The sequence below is a fragment of the Rhinopithecus roxellana genome, chromosome 8 (genome assembly GCF_007565055.1).
Source record: "Rhinopithecus roxellana isolate Shanxi Qingling chromosome 8, ASM756505v1, whole genome shotgun sequence".
Taxonomy (NCBI): Eukaryota; Metazoa; Chordata; class Mammalia; order Primates; family Cercopithecidae; genus Rhinopithecus; species Rhinopithecus roxellana.
Window position 1 is genome coordinate 103,968,579 of NC_044556.1, and position 20,752 is coordinate 103,989,330.

At 38.5% G+C, this 20,752-nt stretch overlaps 1 protein-coding gene across 2 annotated transcripts in view; it reads left to right on the forward strand.

Moving 5' to 3' along the window:
• The window catches only part of CHRM3 (cholinergic receptor muscarinic 3), a 505,898-nt gene that overhangs the window by 222,071 nt on the left and 263,075 nt on the right, over positions 1-20,752 (forward strand). Inside the window, exon 1 of one of the 2 annotated variants that reach the window (XM_010384685.1) lies at positions 15,246-15,310. The exons of the other annotated variant lie outside the window; for it this stretch is intronic. The gene's annotated coding sequence lies outside the window, so the exon portion shown is untranslated. Of the gene's footprint in view, positions 1-15,245; positions 15,311-20,752 lie in introns of those variants that run through there. 2 annotated transcript variants of the gene reach the window in all.

Below are 20,752 nucleotides of genomic sequence, written 5' to 3' on the forward strand. Positions count from 1 at the left end.
ACAGAGTGAGACTCCGTCTCAAAAAAAAAAAAAAAAAAAAAAAAAAAAAAAAAAAAATGACCTTTTTATCCCTAAATTCATCCAATTGAACTTCATTATCCTTTAAGATTAATCTTAAAAGAATCATCAAGAATATGAACCAGTTCTAGTATTACTATTCAAGAGCTGTGATACTAGAATTTATGCATCTTATTTTTAATACCCCTCTCACATATGATTAAAGTTTCTTTTTAAACAATACATTACAGTCCCATTTCTCATGTCATGGTTATTGAGTTCTCTCTAATGCTGCTCGTAATCTGAAATATACATGCAACACATTGTAGCTTCATGTAGACACAATAATAGCTAAAAGTGAATAGCACTTTTACATTAAACCATTTGGTCCTCACATCAGCTTGTGTGTATTGTGATCCCTTTTTAAAATGACAAAACTGAGGCACAGCAAGGAAAGACACTTTCCCAAGGTCATGAGTATGTGACAGAGTGGAGTTCACATCAAGTCTGCTTGACTTTAGTTTCCACCCTCTGTGCTTTTGTAAAACACTCAAATGTTTTCTTTTAAGAAGTGCCCTAGGCCAGGCGCTGTGGCTCATGCCTGTAATTCCAGCACTTTGGGAGGCTGAGGTGGGCAGATCACTAAGTCAAGAGATTGAGGCCATCCTGACCAACATGGTGAAACCCAGCCTCTACTAAAAATACAAAAATTACGTGGGCGTGGTGGTGCGCACCTGTCGTCCCAGCTACTCAGGAGACTGAGGCAGGAGAATTGCTTGAACCCGGGAGGCAGAGGTTGCAGTGAGCCAAGATCGCGCCACTGCACTCCAGCTTGGCGACAGAGTGAGACTCAGCCTCAAAAAAATAAAAAAAAAAAGAAATGCCCTGAACAGTAATGAATTTTTTAGCAACAAATTATAGATCGTGCCGTAATTTTTCTCCTCCGGTGAACCTTTGTACAAATAAATAAATAAATCTGAGTTGTAACTTTATTTCCCTTTCTGAGCAATGAAATTGCCAAAATGAATACAATGGGCTGAAATACAATCAAGTTAATCTTACTGGAAAAATCTAAAAATTGCAAACTGAGTCCTTCTCAATTACAGTCATTAAATGTGATACACTCTGATATGCTCACTTTTATAGCTTGACTTTCAAAAGTATAATATTTTGTCAAGAGACAATCCATTAAACACTGACCAAATCCAAGCTTTGCAAGCGACATGTTTTATTGCATCTAATAGAAAATCTAATTTGAGTCATTTTTCTGAACAATGGAATCATTGCATGACGATGTGGACAAAGTTCTATAACATGACAATTCAGACACCAAAAGCGTATTACCAATGTTACAATTAAGATGTTTCTGATACTGACAAAAAATGAAGTGAATAAGACAATTTTAACAGATTTTAATAATTCTAACTACAGTATATATGATTCTAATTTATGTAAATGAGTTTATGTACATAAACTCATCCATAAAATAACTGCTGGATCACAGAGCTGGGGAGCTCAGGTTGTTCTGCCTTTAATCTAGCTCTCTACTTTCTCATCTCCTCATGAACCTGGCAATCTCTTCTTTCTCTGCTTAGAGATATTCAGTGATGGAAGCACCACACCTTTTTTTTGTTAGATCTCACCATTTCATCATTTCAAAGGGGCAATCACAATTTCTGTTGCTCCAAGCTTCTTAAAAGGAAGAGTCTTAGATGACATGTGCCATACTTTTAATTTTTACTTTAATTAATATATCACAAGACACAATATCATGTATAATTAACCAGTTTTTGCTTAATTTTTCTTAGGTAGTTTTATTAATTGCTATATAGCTGAAATGTGCGTTTTTGTTTACTGAACTGTCACCTCCATAAACCAAGGATTTCAGGACATCCTGAATTTTGCAAAGTGTTCTTTACAATTTCAGCTTTTCCTTAAATCAGAAAAGATTTCTCCCTGTTCCGTGAATTGCACGCCCTCCTCTTCAGACAGATAAGAAAAAAAGCAATCAAATCCACAGATAAACAGACACCGGCCTGTTCTCACTGCTTGCCATCCTCACTTTTCACTAAGCACTGAGAAATGTCAACTTGAACAGGGTAGCATTCCTGCACTCCAAGAAGCAGTGAATTTCTAGTTTTCTTCTTCAGGCTTTCTTTTCCATTCCCTGCAAACATGCACCTAAAAGGATGCTGAGCATCATATCACAGTTCTTACAGGAGCTTCCTCTCAACTCTGTGTGTCCTTGTGAAGTGAGGTGGGATGGACTCACCAAACAGCTGTGCAGAACAACGTATTGATCAGGAGCTCCAGCTCTGGAGCTGGACAGCCCAGGTTCACACTCTACCACTGCTGGTTTGCTAATGGGGCCATCTTGAGGAAGCTCCTTAAATTTTTAAGACCTCAATTTCCCCTTCTCAATTACAGGGATGATAAGAATACCCCTCTAACTATGGAGTTGTTGTAAGAATTTTATGAAGTAATTATTGAAAACTGCCTGGCATTAAGTAAACCCTGTCTGTGTATGCTATTTTTCTTTGTTGGCCCTAAGATTAGGAGAATGCTGCCGAAAACTATATGGCAAATGGGGCAGATGTGATTTGGGATGCCCCTCATCGTTTTCCATATGGCTCTCCCAGCACTTTTAGGAGGACCTAAGCAGCTAAGTGAAGAGATGATGTGATGTTTCACAAAGCCCAAGATTTTGCTAAACCAAGAACAGATTGCATGTAGGGTGTGCACAAGAAAGGCCAAACATCTGATCATCCTTAAGGCTGTTTCTGCCTTGTTAGAGCTTATCTTCAACAAATGACTAGTGACTTGGAGCAGAACAAGTAACTTCAGAGCAGCAAACTGCAATATGTGATTTTTTTTTAAAGAAAAGAATCAAGACAATGTTACATCTATATACATATTTAAATACAGGGTTTGTAGTTATAGAAAAATGATGCTCACACAACATGTGTCTTTGAAACCCCTCCCAATTTCAAGTACCACATAATGAAGCAGAATTCAGAGTTGGCATCCCAGACACACAGACAAAAAGCAAAAGCCTCAATGTCAGATGACGAAAGGTCTGCAGGTAGAAGGGGAGTGGAAGCAAAGGCTCCATAGGGTAAGTGCTTTGGGAGAAGAAAAACAAGTATCAGTCATTGTGTATCTGTATGTGTACCTGTCTTTGTCTCCCCCCCGGCAGTCTTTCCCTCTGCATGTGTGTGTTTCTTTTTCTATTTCTCTGTCTCATTCTGACTCACTCCATTTCTCTTTCACCTTCTGTCTGTGTCTCTGTCTCCTTCTCTCACACACACTCACCCCATAGTAATGACTCCAGTCATTAATCAGAGATGTAAAGTGCTGACAGCAGTGATCAAGAAGGATGGGCTGTGCACAGTGGCTTACACTTGTAATCCCAGCACTTTGGGAGGCTAAGGCAGGAGAATTGCTTAAGGCTAAGAGTTTGAGACCAGCCTCAACAACATAGTGAAATACCCCTCTCTACAAAAATAGATAAATAAGCAAATAAAACAAGTAGAGAATGTGGTGGTGTGCACCTGAAGTCCCAGCTACTTGGGAGGCTGAGACCGGAGGATCTCTTGAGCACAGGAGTTTGAAGCTACGGAGAGCTATGTTTGCACCCCTGCACTCAAGCCTGGGTGACAGAATGAGACCCTGTCTCCAATAATAATAATAATAACAAATTTTAAAAGGATGCAAGATCGCATTTAAGAGAAAAACAAAAGAGCAGGGTAATTCAGATATTCCTGTATCCTGCCTGTGCTTTCCTAGAGACCAAGTTTTGTGAGTTAAAGTGATTAGTTATATTTCTCAAAAATTAATCAGATTCTGACTTCTGAAAAATACAGAAGGTAGGAAAGAGACTGCTTATTTTTAAAATATTTACAATCAAATCAATCCCTTAAAAACTGAACAAATGAAAACATCAGTTACATCATATTACTGAGAAAGCAACCCAAAGATCCAAATGCGCAATGGCACACATAGTGTGGAATTTTAAACTAGAATCCTAGCTTAAGGATTCATTACTAATATTATGTGTATGATGTGCATAATGGCTGTCAGGTCTTACTTGGAGGACATGGAAATAATGGTAGGATTTTCATGCTTATTTACAAAATAGGCTTATGCTGGGCCCAGGAAAAATGGACTTAAGTTCCTAACTATATTCTTTCCTTGGAACTCAGATTTCCAATGATGCGTGCTGCTTTTAGCTAATTAAATAACCTAGCGTTTACCTTTTCTGACAAAACACATTTTCTCAGGATAGCTGATATTACATATGGCTTAAGGAAAACAGTGTGCTTTAATTTACACAAACGGTAGGAATGATTTTATGGATTGCAAATAGATAGATAGATAGATAGATAGATAGATAGATAGATAGATAGATAGTATTTTTCAATCCCAAGATGAGTGTCTAATTGCCAAAAATTCAGGAAATGTATTTCAAAGTAATGCTTATTTTATACACAGTAGGATTGTTGGAATTTAAAAAAGGAAAATGGAATACAAAGGTATTATACTCAAATAAAAAGCATATAGCCTTTCAAATAAGCCAGATACGGAGCTTACAGGTGGGGCAGATACCCTGAAGAAAAAGGATGTGGGAGGTCAGGCTTTGAAAAAGCATATTACTGTCAGCCACCCTTTGGGCACAGTCCCATTACATAAAAATAGTAACGTCTGGTTCCTGGACACTTTCTATGTCCCAGACATTTGCTACACTCTATATGCTACTTTATTTCATGCTTTCAAAAACTTATGTAAGGTGAGCATCTCTGTTTTATAGGAAATGTGAGTCACTTAAATCTAAGATCCAAGAGGGTTTTTGTTAGAGAAGTCGCAGGTACCTCCATGTTATCAGCTAAGAATCGGGTGGGAAAAGCTCCTTCCGTTGTACAGGCCTGGTGCTCCTACCAAGTGGGAGAAATGACACTTCCTTTGGTCATCTGGCATGGGGACTGAAGGATGGTAGGAATCTTCTAGAGTGCTTCTGTTTTAGAAAGACCAGGCAGTAGCCTTGGTTATTAGAATGCATTGATTGGGCAACCATAAACACAAGCAATAAACAACTTATACAACTTTGACAGATATTTGTAGGAAGTTCATCTGTATACTCACAAATTAAATAAAGGGAAAGTATCTTAAGTGACAAAGAAGAATGTTACTACATCAATAATCCAATTATCTCCATTATCGTAGTGCCTCATCCTGGGTGTAATTGATGTCACCCAAATATCTCCATTACCATAGTGCCTCATCCTGGATGTAATTGATGTCACCCTTCTGTTCCATGACTTGGACCCACAAGGAGGGCAGTCTTTAACACTGAATGTGACGAGTGTTTCTTCCTAAACCTTGGTTCAGCCAGGACGCTTTCTTACATGCTACTCTTCCAGTGAGATGTTCCACTCTCTATACAACCTTTGAACGTGACTTTGAAATCAGAGCTCAGAGCCTTCCTTCTACTTCTTCCTCGCCAATAAGCAACCTAATCTCTCAACAGACTTGTGCCTCTGTCTTTGTTTAAAAAAAAATAGTGTTACCCAAAACCAATGATGGCTAGTTAGGAACACTTCGGAAAATAAAGGAAAGAACCTTAAATAAACAAATAAATAACTATTATTATCAGTCCTCAAGTTGTAAGCATTATTAACATTGTGATCTGCAAGTTGAACTGTACGAAATTGCTGCTAATAGACTTGTTGTCCTCCTCACTCGGCAAATTCATGTGGTTAAACCTAAATTTAATGTATGTCTTTTTAAGATTATTTTGTGCATAGATTTATAGTTATAAAACTGGATATGTCCACACAACTTATATCTAGGTTGTTTGTGTTTTGCTGAACATAACATAGAGTACATTTTACCATGCAACTGTTCTTTGCAACCATATTTTTAATTGGGAGTTTCACTTAAGATACCCCTTCCTGGCCGGGCACGGTGGCTCAAGCCTGTAATCCCAGCACTTTGGGAGGCCGAGACGGGCGGATCACGAGGTCAGGAGATCAAGACCTTCCTGGCTAACACGGTGAAACCCCGTCTCTACTAAAAAATACAACAAACTAGCCGGGCGAGGTGGTGGGCGCCTGTAGTCCCAGCTACTTGGGAGGCTGAGGCAGGAGAATGGCAGGAACCCAGGAGGCAGAGCTTGCAGGGAGCTGAGATCCAGCCACTGCACTCCAGCCTGGGCGACAGAGTGAGACTCCGTCTCAAAAAAAAAAAAAAAAAAAAAAAAAAAAAAAAAAAAAAAAAGATACCCCTTCCTTTGTGCCTTTGCTCTGTAGAGCCAGGGTGTCATTGGCTCCAGGCAGGCATTTATATTCAGCAGTAAATTTTAACTATTTACTAATCAAAGATATTGCTTAAGCCAGCAGGAAAAAGCTGTATTTAATCAGGATATTTGAGCATTTTCTGAAAGACTTTTTTACAAGAAAAACTTGAGGGAATCCAATTAAATATGTTGTTTGCAGTACCAGCAGTATTATATTTCCTGAGAACAGCTGTACAATAGAAATTGCCAAAATTATAATTCATCACATCAAAACTGACCTTTCCAAATATGTAAGAGGTTGAAATTTTAGCTAAATACAGTTTCAGGAGTTCATTAGATTTTCAAGAGTATATCTAAGAATATCATGGCTACATTTCAAAATGTGGTATTTGAAGATATGTGTTTCTAAATGATGTTATCAGAGTTTTAAAAATATTCCAAATCCATTAGTCATTGTTGTGCAATGCAGAGTGCAGCATTCCCTTCTTAGAAAGATACATTTACTTTTGTGATGTTATAGAGTCTATGAAATCTGGGCAAATACTTATCTAGACTCAAGAGCACATTCAATTTTCGGCTAAGCTACACTCTAAAGAATAGTTTTGTTTCTTTCTGTACTGATGTAGAGAATAATCCTGAGCTGTCTGCGCAGGGCATCATTTAGCATAGCTCCCCCACATGGTCAAACAAAATTGAGAAAAGCAAGCATCAGAATATAGCTGCCTTTAGAAAGTTCACAGCCCACATCTCAGTTTTGACATTTCTGAGTAATCTCATTGTAACAGTAATAGTAACATAGTATTTAACCCAGAACTTTCCAAATTTATTTGAGGACCATATCTCTTTTTTGAATATGTGGAGCCCTGGGACATCCAGTAGAATCTAGGAAATGTTGTAACCATCTAGGTAGTGTCTTTTGATTGCTTGAATTTGCCTACTCTAAACACTATCATCTTAGTCAGTTATCAGTTAGAATCCAGACAGTCCTGGTGACTCTCTACAATACCAGCAAGGGTGAATTATTGGCCAGGCGTGGGAGCTCACACCTACAATCCCAACACTTTGAGAGGCAGAGGCAGGAGAATTGTTCCAGCCTGGGAGTTTGAGACCAGCTTGGGCAAGATGGTGAGACCTCGTCTCTACAAAAAAAATTAAAAATGTAAAAAATTAGCCAGATATAATGGTGCATGCCTGTAGTCCCAACTACCCAGGAGACTGAGGGAGGAGGATTGCTTCAGTCCAGGAGTTCTAGGCTGCAATGAGCCATGATAGCACCGCTGCACTCCAACCTGGTTGACAGCGAAAAACTATCCCTGGATGGAGACTTCCTGCCATTGCAGTGAAGAGTAAAAATGAAACAGATTCTCCACACAAGCAGGTCCTACCTATAGAACAAAATATAGCTACTTTCTAGTATTTAAGAATATATCTGCCTGCAGGCTTTAAAACTGAGCCAATATTGTTACTGATTCTTCATTTTCTAATCAGTTCCAAAGTGTAATTGATGAGAATGACGGCCCAACTATGGAGAGATATTGGACTGTAAATTGCACTAGTGGTCCTTTAAGCTGTGTTTCTGGTTCATGGCGGAAGCACCCAAAAGAGTATCTTTTACAAGAATCAAAACTATAGGTGCACTTTTCCCCTTTAAAATTGGTTTCTTGAACCCCTGTAAACGCTATTGTTTGGTCAGACTCTGTAACACTGGTTTGGCCCAAAATAAGAACTACTTATCCCTGGCTTTCACATTCATGTTACGACTTAAGAGAGAGAGAGTGAGAGAGGGGTGGGAGTCAGGGTGGGGGTGGAGGGAGAGGCTGAGGTTCATAGACTATAATTATAAGTCACCTGAGCTGGGGTTGCTGAAAGGTTACCTGAAGAAAAGGGTGATTAATATTTTCAAGTATCTAAATGGAGCCATCTCTGGCTAAAGAATAGCATTTTAAAGATATAATATTATTTTAAAAATTAAGGAGCTTCAAGACTGGACTTTTTCTTTTGTTATAGATTTTTTTGAACTTTAAAAATTATAGGAAACCATTTGGTGAGTTAGACATTTTTAAAATTATAGTTTCATGGGAAAAATAACAGCATTGACTTTTAGATCTGGATGTGTTTTTCTATGTTAAAGCTACTTACTAAATGGAGCATGTCGTAGTTTTTACTCAACAGGACAGAGTCTTTTAAAATTCTCTTTGTGAATAATAGTTACGTTGTTTTCTCAAAATACATTTTTCAAGGATTATCTCCCTCTTAATGCCACAACATCAGAACCTTGCCTAAAGATTGTTTTCAGTCTGCCTTTGCTGCAAGACTGTATTTGAGGCCCCAGAGATAATAAATAGATATATCTGTGAACACTGCTTTTCTTGCCAAAAATCAGATACATAGGTAGATGCATATATAGATAGAAATAGAGATAGGCAATTATAGGTAGGTAGGTAGATAAGAGATCGAGAGAGAGAGAAAGAGTGAGAGAGAGAGAGAATATCCAGTTATGGTGAGGAAATGGGAAACAAAATTGCTACAACTGTTTTGATAAGTAATCTAGCAGTATGTACCAAAATTTAAGATGTGAATACTCTACAACATATACATTATAATTTTAGGAATATAGAATGAAAAAATGAATAATAATCCGTGTGTGTGTGTGTATATATATATATATATATATATATATATATATAATATCTCTTTTTTGAATATTGGCTCATGCCTGTAGTCCCAGCTACCCAGGAGACTGAGGGAGGAGGATTGCTTCTTCTCAGGAGGATTATATATATGTATACACACACACACACACACACACATGGATTATTATTGCTACATTGTTTATAATAAGAAAAAGGATGCAACCATAATTCTATAAATAGTAGAAGAATAAATTAGGGCACATCCATGCTGAGGTGGATTGACTCTTACAAAGCGGGAGTTAGATCAAAGGCATTGATGAGAAATCTGTAGTACTGATTCATGAGAAGGGCATGTGAATAGTCGTATGAGTGGTAGGGTAATAGTAAAAGAAGTGGGTGGAGACTTACTTTATTCTATTGTACTTCAGTTCGTTGTGCTTCACAGATACTGTGGTTTTTACAAATTGAAGGTTTGTAGCTACCCTGCTTCAGCAAATCCATTGGCACCATTTTTCCAACCCCAAGTGCTCACTTTGTGTCTCTGTCACATTTTGGTTTTTTTGTTTGTTTGTTTTTATTTTTGTTTTTGTTTTGAGATAGAATCTCACGGAGTCTCGCTCTGTCGCCCAGGCTGGAGTGCGGTGGCGCCATCTCGGCTCACTGCAAGCTCCGCCTCCCGGGTTCCCGCCATTCTCCTGCCTCAGCCTCCAGAGTAGCTGGGATTACAGGCGCCCGCGGCCACGTCCGGCTAATTTTTTGTACTTTTAGTAAAGACGGGGTTTCATTGTGTTGGCCAGGATGGTCTCAATCTCCTGACGTCGTCATCTGCCCGCCTCCGCCTCCCGAAGTGCTGGGATTACAGGCGTGGGCCACTGCGCCCGGCCTTGGTAATTCTTGTAGTATTTCAAACTTTTTAATTATTATTATATCTGACATGGTGATCTGGGATCAGTGATCTTTGAGGTTATTGTTATAATTGTATTGAGATGCCATAAACCACTCACATATAAAATGGCAAGCTTAATTGATAAATGTAATTAATGAATGTGTTCTGACTTCTCCACCAACCACACATTTCTTTATCTCTTTTCCTCTCCTTGCCCTCCACCCCATTTCCTGAGTCACAACAATATTGAAATTAGGCCAATTAATAACCTTACAACAGCCTCTAAGTGTTCAAGTGAAAGGAAGAGTTACATGTCTCAATCAAAAACTAGAAATAACGAAGCTGAGTGAGGGTGCCATGTGGAAATCTGAGACAGGCTGAAAGCCATGCCTCTTACACCAAACAGCCAAGTTGTGAATGCAAAGGAAAAGTTCATGAAGGAAATGAAAAGTGCTACTCCAGTGAAAACACAAATGATAAGAAGACAAAACAGCCTTATTGCTGATACAGAGAAAGTTTGAGTGGCCTGGCTAGAAGATCCAGCCAGCCACAAGATTCCCTTAAGCCGTAGCCTCATCCAGAGCAAGGCTTTAACTCTTGAATTCTATGAAGGCTGAGAGAGCAAAGGAAGCTGCAGAAGAAAAATGTGAAGCTAACAGAGGTTGATTCATGAGGTTTAAGGACAAAAGCTGTCTATATAATATAAAATTACAAGGTGAAGTAGCAAGTGCAGATCATTGATGAAGGTGGCAACACTAAACATTAGATTTTCAGTGTAGACCGAAAAGCCTTCTGTTGGAAGAAGATGCTATCTAGGACTTTCATAGCTAGAAAGAAGTCAAGGTCTGGCTTTAAAGTTTCAAAGGACAGGCTGAGTTGCTTATTAGGAGCTAATGAAGCTGCTAGTTAAGTTGAAGGTAGCGTTCATTTATTATTTCAAAAATCCTAGGACCCTGAAGAATTATGTTAAATCTACTTTTCCTGTGCTCTATAAATGGAATAACAAAGCCTGGATGACAATGCATCTGTTTACAGCCTGGTGTACTGAATATTTTAAGCCTACTGTTGAGAACTACTGCTCAGAAAAAGATTCATTTAAAAATATTACTATTCATTGACAATGCATCTAGTCATCCAGTAGCTCTCATGTAGGCATACAAGGATGATATTAATATTGTTTTCATGCCTGTTAATATAACATCCATTCTGCAGCCCGTGAATCAAGGAGCAATTTTGGCTTTTAAGTCTTATTATTTTAAGAAATACATTTCATAAAGCTATAGCTGCCATAGATTCTTTTGATGGATCTGGGCAATGTCAGTTGAAAACCTTCTAGAAAGGATTCACCATTCTAGATGCTGTTAAATATATTCATGATTCTTGGAAGGAGGTAAAAATATCAACACTAACAGGAGTTTGAAGAAGCAGATTTCAACCTTCATGGATGATTTTGAGGGGTTCAATACTTCAATGAAGAAAGAATAAATACCATTGTGATAGAAACAGCAAGAGAGCTAGAATTTAAAGTGGAGCCTGAAGATGGGCCTGAATTGCTGCTATCTCGTGATAAAACTTGGAGGAGGAGTTGCTTCTTACCGATTAGCAAAGAAAGTCATTTTCTTGAAATGGAATTAACTCTTGGTGATGATACTGTGAATATTGCTAAAATGACCACAATGGATTTAGAATATTACCATAACTTAGTTAAAGAAGCTGCAGCAGCCTTTGAGAGGATTGGTTCCAATTTTAAAAGAAGTTCTACTGTAGACAAAATGCTGTCAAACAGTATCACATGCTACTTGAGAATGTTATGTATAGCATCACACGCTACAGAGAAATCTGTTACAAAAGTAAGAGTCAATCACTGCAGCAAACTTCGTTGTTTCTTATTTGAAGAAATTGCCACAGCCTCCCCAGCTTTTGGCAACCACCACCCTAATCAGTCAGCACCCATCAACATTGAGGTAAACCCTCCACCAAAAAAATATATATATATATAACTCTATAAAGGCTCCGATGATTGTTAGTATTTTCTAGCAATAAAGTATTTTTAATTAAGGGATGTACATTGCTTTCTTGGACATAATGCTATTGCACATCTAATGGATGACAATATAGTGTAAACATAACTTTTATATGCACTGGGAAATCAAAACATGTGTGTGACTTACTTGATTGTGGTGGTATAAAACCAAAACCACAGTATTTCCAAGGTATGCCAGTACTACTTTAAAGAGGTTAGCAAAATATCTTACCTTTTTTATGGACATCATAAATCAGAGCAACTTTTTTTGACCTGTTGAAAGAAGCCTGTCATCTAGCCTTCCATAATTATTCTGTCTCTAGTGTTGTTTTCTTCTTTATTTGGCTAACTATATAATTAGGACAGCATTCTCTGGAATTGCCAGTCTTATTTTGATTATGTGACCTTTGAGCCGTGTTTACTGGGTTTTGGAGAAGACTGTCATCTGTACTTAGATATTTGAACCTCATCTCTAAATGAATGTTACATGCAATTAATGTTCAATAGAATGAATCTGCAGCTAGGATGAAAGCCAATTCCTTTGCTTGTTTTCAGAATGAATGTCTTTCTGAATCTGATACTAGAGAAATTTAATCAGAGAAACTTCAAGATGTTCAATCTCATTTATTGTCTCCCAAATCTTTTAGTGAACAAGATATTGATATTAGTAGACACTTCAGTAATTGAGTTGTGTTTATGTCTGTTTTAACATTAAGGTGCTACTTAATTTTGTATAATATATTTACTTATTTAAAGTGATCTGAATTTCAATATGTAGGCCATGTTGGGACTCCTAATTGTAAATTAAGCGAATGTTTTGTAATAATTGGCATTTATTACTTTTAATGAAAAAATCTCCTGTAAATATTTTCTGAGTGCCTACTATGCACAAGACAATGGGTTTCTGTGAGATGACTGACACATGGTTAAATGGAATTAACTGAGTACTTGCCCTTTGACTCATTAGATGTTACAGGGATATTAGCAGCGAAAGATGAATTGTATGCTCATCAGCATGCCCTAAATAGTAGAAAATGTCTATTTGTTAGATAGAGATGAGGGAGAGAAATGACTCCATCCTCGCACTGAAGTGTTCTTCTTTGATGACTTACGCTCATTTCCTGTAGTAGGAATGGGAGTGTTGATATGGTTCAGTTTACTCTTGAAATTCTAGGTACACAGATGTTATTTCCTGAGAATGTGCTGCTATGTATGAGAGGCAAGGCAGCTAGTGGAAAGAGTCAGGCAGAGCTGATTTCAAGTTGTGACCCATGGTAACTTACCCCCTCGACCTCAGTTTTCCACCCCAGGGAATAAAGTGCATGCACTTCATGGAATGATAGTTTCAGTCCTTCCTTCCATAAGACACACTTCTCAGATAGGGAGGGCTGGGGGAGGACGGCAGGGGGGAAGGGGATCTTGGGAGAAGAGGAGTCTGAGAGGCCTTGCTTGGGTCAGATGCCCTCCATTGCTGAAAGTGGGAGAGGATCCCGTGATTGACAGTTCCAACATGGCAAGCAATAGCAGAGGGAGAGGGAAGCGCTAAAGAGAGGAAGAAGGGATATGAGGCCAGCAGAGGACCAATGCTCATGAGCATAAATGTGTTTCTCAAACTGATGAAGGAGCAATTACTCTTTTCCCCCAAATCCTTTGCATATTAATACTTTTAAAAGACATGACAGACTGGATTAAGAAAATGTGGCACATATACACCATGGAATACTATGCAGCCATAAAAAAGGATGAGTTTGCGTCCTTTGTAGGGACATGGATGCAGCTGGAAACCATCATTCTTAGCAAACTATCACAAGAACAGAAAACCAAACACCACATGTTCTCACTCATAGGTGGGAACTGAACAATGAGATCACTTGGACTCAGGAAGGGGAACATCACACACTGGGTGGGGCCTATTATGGGGAGGGGGGAGGGGGGAGGGATTGCATTGGGGAGTTATACATGATATAAATGATGAATTGAGGGGTGCTGACGAGTTGATGGGTGCAGCACACCAACATGGCACAAGTATACATATGTAACAAGCCTGCACGTTATGCACATGTACCCTAGAACTTAAAGTATAATAAAAAATAAAAAATAAAAAAAAGACATGTAAAATACAAATCTATTTTTAAATTCTCAATTACATATCCAATTGCTGTAATACTCTCTCGAAGTTTGCTCTCCATCTCTGTGCTGATCTTGTCACAGATGACACTCACAGAGGTTTCACTAGACTCCTCTCTTACTTGCTGAGAAAATCCTTCCACATGCACCTCTAGGATCCTTCTACTTCTTACCTCACGGTCTCTTCTCGGTCCTCTTTCCATTTGGTGTCACCGTCACCATGCTGTGCAAACTTCAAGGTCCTCCTTTAAAAAATTCAACCACACCTTATCAGGGGATCTCATCCTCAAGTTCTTCCATAGCATTTCCCATCCCTTCATGACCCTCTGAACTCAGCCACATCCTTCACAGTGACATAGTTCCCGGGTTCTTCTGCAAAGCCCGGCACTTCTTTTTCTTTCTCTAGGTTAACCTTCTAATGGAGGTGCTTTCCTAAGATTCTGGCCTCGCTATCAGGCTCAGTACACTTAGTGTCTGAAGTGGAGTTAGGGGATTTTCATGAAGATTGCATTTTCTTCCTGTATGAGAATGGGCTAACTGTAAGATCACTGTATGCGTATATTTTGAGTAGTGTCTGGGAGAAGATAGCAACTGCAATACTTGTTGAACACAGACCATACTAGCCAATTTGCTAAGAGAAGAAGGCAATCATCACTTACGTGTAAAATGAAGAGATGAGCAACTTCTTTTTTTTTTTTTTTTTTTTTTTGAGACGGAGTCTCGCTCTGTCGCCCAGGCTGGAGTGCAATGGCCGGATCTCAGCTCACTACAAGCTCCGCCTCCCGGGTTTACGCCATTCTCCTGCCTCAGCCTCCTGAGTAGCTGGGACTACAGGCGCCCGCCACCTCGCCCGGCTAGTTTGTTGTATTTTTTAGTAGAGACGGGGTGTCACCGTGTTAGCCAGGATGGTCTTGATCTCCTGACCTCGTGATCCGCCCGTCTCGGCCTCCCAAAGTGCTGGGAGCAACTTCTTTATTTTTATTCTTCTCACTCTATCTCCCTTCCTTGCAACTGGAGCTTAGGCAGGTAGGACGTGAGGAGCTGTAGAATGAGGAAGTCAATAGATACATTTCTTTTCCAGTGACAGGTACCTTAACTTCTCTGACCCTCTCCATCCTCTTCAGGTATGTGAGGTTAGGCACCATGATCCAGGAAGTCACTTCCAACTTAAAAATTCTGTAATTTTTTGTGATTGCCTCTAGTCGTGTTGTGTAACCTATTGATGTTCTCTTTCTCAGGGTCCTGGTTATTTGTTAATACCATCTTTTTTTGTTGTTTTTCTTTTCTAGCACTTGTATTGTGATTAGCGGCCAAAAAAACGACAGTCAGAACTTCAGCTAAGGTACAATAAGGTAAAATCCTTTTTCTAGTTGAGCTATTTCCTTGGAAAGGGGAATTGATGGCCCAATCTGTGAGAACAGATTAATAAGGAATAAGAATTTATAAGTTGGTGTTTTCAACATGATGTACAGTTGTTACCATTTTTAGTCATGCTCAATTTTTTGTGTCTTAATAAAGCTAAGTGTGTTCATTTTCTCATCAGTTTAAAAATGGAAATAAAGGCATGTTGATTGAGATTTGAAATAAGTTAACTTTATTTCAAAAGCACATTTGTGTTTAACTGTAGCAATGTGGAATTTTTTGAAATATTGCAAAATGTTTGAATTATTAGTACATACATAGGATCGTGTAGCTTGTCTAATTCTTAGAAGCTTAAGAATTATTCCTTGATTTAGATTGTCTTTCTTCAGAATGCTGTACAAATACGGTTGTGAACATAAACAGCAACACTGTGGAAAAGCTCAATCTTTCTTTGATGTTATCCTTAATAATGTTTTATCTATCTAGCAAACACTGTTAACATCCTACCTTAAATCCAACCTCCCTATATAATCTGTTCTCATACAGCTATAAAGACACTACTTGAAACTGGGTAATTTAGAAACAAAAGGGTAATTTATTAATTGTGTTCTACATGGCTGGGGAGGCCTCAGGAAACTTACAATCATGACAGAAGGCGAAGGGGAAGCAAGGCATGTCTTACATAGTGACAGCAGAGAGGGAGAGAGAGTGCAGGGGAAACTGCCACTTCTAAAACCATCGGCTCTCATGAGAACTCCTTTACTATCATAATAACAGCATGGGGGAAACCGCACTCATGATTCAATCACCTCCCACCGAGCCCCTCCCTCTTCACGTGGAGATTACAATTGGAGAGGAGATTTGGGTGGGGACACAGAGCCAAACCCTATCACTATCCTCTTCCTTCCTAATAAAATCTTGATGTTGTAAGGACAGCAAAGTGCCCAGCTAAAAAATATTCTCATCTTCCCAGATTCTTTTTCTGTGGCCATGTGACTCAGCTCCAGCTGATGAGCTCTCAGTCTTGGTCCCTGGGGAGAGACTTTCAAGAGGAGATTCCTCTTCGAATGTTTTTTCCTTTGTTCCTATCCCATCATTCTATCAGGAAATCACGCCCCTGACCCCCACCCCTTCTTGCAATCACAGCAACGAAAGCCGAACTGGGGATACTGGAGCGGGAGGATAAAATGAGCTTGAGCTCTTGCAAGCCCACCATCAGATGTCTTGTTTCATGAGACACATACAGTCCCTAATTTAGACGAGCTTATTAGGTTTGCTGACACTCAGAGCCAAATGGAGCCTTAGCTGATTCAGTAACATTTATATCTGGATATCATGCTAGACACATTACCCTATCTTACTTAAACACCACAGTATACTATTAAGTCGAGTATTTTTATTCCCATTTGATGTATGAGGAAACAGGCCCTAAGATGTGAAGAACTTTGTCCTGTGAAACTTGTCCTATGGTAGTAACTGGCACAGGTGAGATTTGAACTTGGACCTGTCAGAGGCTGATCCCTGTACACAGCTGGCTCAATGCTGGCCCTGACAGCCTGGTTCCAGAAGCCCGTCCTATTGCTGTTTAGATTTTACAGTTAGGCAGTGGGCATTGTCAGCTCAGTAACCCTTTGACTACAATGCTCTTCAATAGCACAGACTTTCTATTATATTTTCCATTTGTAAAACTAAGTGAACTGAGTCTATTCCTGTATAACAGAAATGAGAGAAAGAGAGAAAGAGAAAGGAATAAAGAGAGAGAGAGAGAGAAGAAAGAAAGAAAGAAAGAAAGAAAGAAAGAAAGAAAGAAAGAAAGAAAGAAAGAAAGAAAGAAAGAAAGAAAAGAGAAAAAAGAAAATAAAAGGAAAAGAGAAATACAGATCTGATTTGGGAGAATCAGTTTATATTGGAATTGCCTATGAAAGTTGGTAAAGGAAATATTAATTCTGAGCATCTTATTTTCTTTCTTTCTTTTTTTTTGAAATAAAAGTCTAGAACTAATGGTCAAAATATGGTCACCAAAACTCAGCTTTTACCCAACAATCATAGAATTAAGTATTCTCTGCCTAACTATCTTCATTAATTCACTCTTATTGACTTGGTTCAGAAAAAAAATATATATATATAGCTTAAAAACTAAGTCATAAAATGAAATTTCTTTCTGAAGAACGTTAATACAAGGCATTGCATAAGGCACTGAGCTGACTTGGGGGATGGAGGAGCTGGATAATGGAAACATCTTTTGGCTGGAAAATAAGGGACTGGAAATGCAGGGGACAGCCCAGCAATTTTTGGCATTACAGAAAGCCATTTCACCTCTCTGGACCTTTGCTGCTTATTTGTAAATTGATGGTGTAAGGTATTCTGATGGGCTGTTAGTACAAAATACTAGCTTAACTTCTTGGGTCTCCATTGCTAATGCAGGGAAATACTCTGATATCTACTCAAAGCAACAGTTTTTACTTCTGTCCATTGAACCTAAGAGTGACCAGTTTTTTTCATTTTCCTTTTATTTCTTCCAAATACATCCTGAATCCCTTGTCTCTTTTGTTATGACTCTACTCCAAGCCATCATCTTGTCTTGCCTGGGCGATGGCATTAGCCTCGTGTTAGTCAACATGGCTTTCATTCTTACCACACAAAATTACATTCTGTCACAGCCAGCGTCTGCTTTGGGAAGCCTCTGGTAGATCGTGTTATTCTCCTATTTGAGACCTGCTCAAAATCCTTCAATTCCTTCCCCTACATTTAGAATCAAATCCAAATGCATTAACATGACTTATAAATCTGATATGATCTGGTTTCTACTTGTACTTTTCTCTCTTTCTTCCTACACTCCAAGCCTCCCTGTCTTTATTTATTGAATATTTCTCTTTGTTCTTTGCCCTTGGGGGCCTGGCACTGAGCCCCTGGCTCTTCTTACTACTTGACCCTTCCAGTCAAATCTCAACTGCCAAGACCTCTCCTAACCACTCTGTCTCAATAACCACCATCTCGGACACCCAGGTTTAATTCCCTTTAGAAACTGGAAGTTTTATTTCTTAAGGCATATGAAAATAACCCCTTATGGACAAAATACTTACATATGTCACTTAAGGGATTTAGGTAAGACATGATAAATCTGTCGCACCTGTTTATAATTTGTTATTTATCTCCCGTTATAATATGATCTAAGCTCCATGAGGGCAGGGCCTTGTCTGTTTTCTTCACTGCCAAAACCACCATACTTATAACGATGCCTGCTCCCTGCAAGAAGCTTAGTAAATGTTTGCTGAGTAAATGAATATAGAGTCAGAAAATACCCTATGTTAAATATCTTAAAAGAAATTAAGCAGTTCTTATAGATGTCCCCAATGTGTCTTTTGCTTAGATGAGAAGAAAAGAAAAAAAAAAAAAAGGCAGGGCGCGGTGGCTCACACCTGTAATCCCAGCACTTTGGGAGGCCGAAGCAGGTGGATCACGAGGTCAGGAGATCAAGACCATCCTGGCTAACACAGTGAAACCCTGTCTCTACTAAAAAATACAAAAAATTAGCCGGGCATGGTGGCGGGCGCCTGTAGTCCCAGCTACTCGGGAGACTGAGGCAGGAGAATGGCATGAACCCAGGAGGCGAAACTTACAGTGAGCCGAGATAGAGCCACTGCACTCCAACCTGGGCGACAGAGCTAGACTCCGTCTCAAAAAAAAAGAAAAACAGAGAAAGAAGAAGATGAAGAAACAATATAGGAAGAACAGAGGACAGACAGAGGTATAAATAGAAAATAGCAGTAAATCCTTGGGTGGGACTGTTTCAGGGATCTTTACTCAGTGGCATTTCTGATCTATGATGTTGGGTGACAGGGCTCCATTCTTTGAATCTTACATAGATTTATTGGCTAAACCTGGCACGTGCACAATGAGAAATGTTTGTTGAATGAAGGCCCGAAGGAATGAAATACTAAATTATTGAACTGCTAAGAGCAAAATTTTCCCTGTTTTTATGGGCATGACAATATTCCCTTGATGCCGGCGTTTAATCCATGTTAGTAACAAACATTCCAGATAACAATGACTGTGAAAAATATCCCGTGAAACAAAAGTCAGTCCCTGTGCCAGGCATTTCCCTTAGCGCATTTCAGAGTTTATTCTGTCTTCAAGGGAATTGTCACAGTGACTATCCAGAATGGCACATGGTGTTAATGTATTAAAAATACTGACAGGAAAAGGAAAGCTAGAAAAACGTCTTATCTGTCAGTTAAATGATATAGCCTTGTGGTTAGATTACAGCAATTCCTGCGTTTTTTGTTTGCTGCCGATTGAGATTTGACAGCTGTTTGTAAAATATTTACATTCTAATTTCTGTCACATTGACAGCACTTTTGGGTCTTTGGAAGATGATAATCATATGTTAGGAAAATGTTAAAAAAATTGAAGTTGATCTGTTGAGGAGAAAAATCTGTTTTTAAAATTGTGCAAAGGAAGGGCACCCACTTTAATAAAGAATGTGCATCTAATAAAAGTCAGAAGTAGTAGATTCTTGTGATCCAAAAACATACTACATGTAACGTGCAGTATAGTATCCCTCCCAACCCTGCCTGCCTTGCGTACCTCAGCTTTTCTTCATCAGCTGTGTGTGGCTGGCCACATACTTCTTACCCTTTTCCACTTTATTCTATGCATAAAATGGCAATATTTGAATGGCATATTACATAGGATTTTGGAGTATCTATATGAAATTTTGTCAAAGAAATTTAGCTTATATCTTTGGTATTAAAAGAAGAGAAAATAAAAAGCATTGGGAGGAATACTAAGTATTAAATTCATATAGAACTTCCAAATAAAATCTTTTCAAAGATTTGAATGAGAAGCATACATTTATATAAATTTATATTATCAGGTATATAGAAATGATGACCTGTAATTCTTGATCAATGGTCTTATTCAAAGTCTTTTATTTGGTTTTGTAAATTTATTTTCTGCTCTAACATTTTGCTACATCACTAAACATTCTTTTTAAATGCCATTATATTTATATTCACAGAAAATGTGCATAATATTCTGTAACATATGTAAATATTCCTGATCATTTCCAGTATTTCACGTTAAAAATTGTAATATTGATGAAAATCATTGTTAATCACTTTCTACGCATATCCCTGAATATCTTCCTTAGAATATAGTCCCAGAAATGAAATTCCTTGATCAAATGGTACACACATTTTTAAGGCTTTTGATATTTACTATATGGTTTTCATTTCATCAAAGTCTTGATAGTCACTATCTGTGTGGTGCTTTGTAAGGACAAGTAGATGACAGAAAATGTAAAACCTATTTTATAGCCATTCAGAAGTTTCCTGTAATTGAAATTATGTTTAAAGATTCTAACAGCTATTACTTTCTTTCATTGACAAATGTAATGTTGAAACCTCTTGGGATAAGGCAAATGATTTTGG